Genomic DNA, 1520 nt, shown 5'->3' with positions numbered 1-1520 from the left:
TAGAGGTAATGGGATTTATTTGCAATGATTCTCTGAAAGTTCATCCCCACATGCAAAAGCAGAAGAGGTAAAAAGGAAGGAAACCAGTAGGATGAGTAACTGACGTTTTAGGGAAAAGGTATAATCCTCATTTCCAGGAGGTTCTAATAGAGCACAGAGTGAATAGAAGGTTCATCTGCCTATGGTTACACATGTGAATATTTGTTCATAGCCATGTGACCTTGGATCAGTCAATGCCCCTCTGAAAGACAGTTTATAATTTCTAAGATATCTTCCATCTCTGATAACTAGGATTCTGAGTTCCTAAGTCCAGACGGCTGGCATTTGCGCAACCGTAAGGGTCCTAGAAGTCCTTCTTTTCTTTCCAAAACCACCTCAGAATGTTTGGCTTAGGCCTGTTCCCCATCAGCCAGACTATTGGAGTTCCAGTTGGAGTTTACACAAGAAATAAACAAATCTGGAATAAATTTAAACAAGTGACTCCCAGCACATTCTAAAAGCCTCCTTTTGGGCGGTGTGGCTTATCGTATGCCCCCACCTTATAATTCAGTTCAACACGTATGTCTCGATTTTATGCCTCCTGCCAGGTGGTCTCAGGTTTAGGTTTCTGAATTCTTCTTCTAATTCAGCCAACAGTTGCTGAGGCCTGTTTGATGCAAAGTGTTGTGCTAATTGCTCTCAGGGATGCAGAAATGGGTAACACATGATCTCTGCCCAGGAACTCATAGTCTAGCCAGCGGTTCTCAACCTATGGGTTGCAACCCCTTTGGGGGTCAAACGACCCTTTCACAGGGTAGCCTAAGACCATTGGAAAACAAAAAGATACTTACATTACGATTCCTAACAGTAGCAAAATTACAGTTATAGAGTAGCCACGAAAATAATTTTATGGTTGGGGGTCACCACACCTGAGGAACTGTATTAAGGGGTCGCGGCATTAGGAAGGTTGAGAACCGCTGGTCTAGACAGAGAGGCACACAACACAACCCATTTAACACAGAAGGAATGAAACGGGTACAAAATAATTATAAGCTATAGTATGTACTGAAGAAAAAGGATCAGGGAAAGCCCCACAGAGGCCACAGATTTCATCAAGAGAAGAATTTCACAAGGTGAAGAAGGGAAAGATGTTTGTCCCCTCTTAGGCTAAGATCTTTGAGGGCAGAAATTATATCTTACTAATCAATATGCTCCTGACACCCGGCATAATACCTAACACAATAAAAGAGCCCAATACATGTTTGTTCCATGAGTGGATTCTGGGCTGATACCACAGCACAAAGGCAGAGGGCATGAAAGTGAACCTTACATTTGGGGAATGGTAAGTGGTCTGCTATGGCTGCTCTGAATATATAATAGTTTATGTAAGGAAATGTGGGAGACAGAATGAGACATTTGGGTACCAGATTAAGTATGCCATGCTGGTGAGCGGCCAGCAGCCGCAGTGAGCAGCCGTCCAGAAGCCGGCGACTGATCTGCCTCACCCAGGAAGAGCGCAATGATGGTGCCAACTTGAGCCA

The sequence above is a fragment of the Hipposideros armiger genome, unplaced genomic scaffold (assembly GCF_001890085.2).
Source record: "Hipposideros armiger isolate ML-2016 unplaced genomic scaffold, ASM189008v1 scaffold_238, whole genome shotgun sequence".
Lineage (NCBI taxonomy): Eukaryota > Metazoa > Chordata > Mammalia > Chiroptera > Hipposideridae > Hipposideros > Hipposideros armiger.
This window is presented reverse-complemented; position numbering follows the sequence as displayed.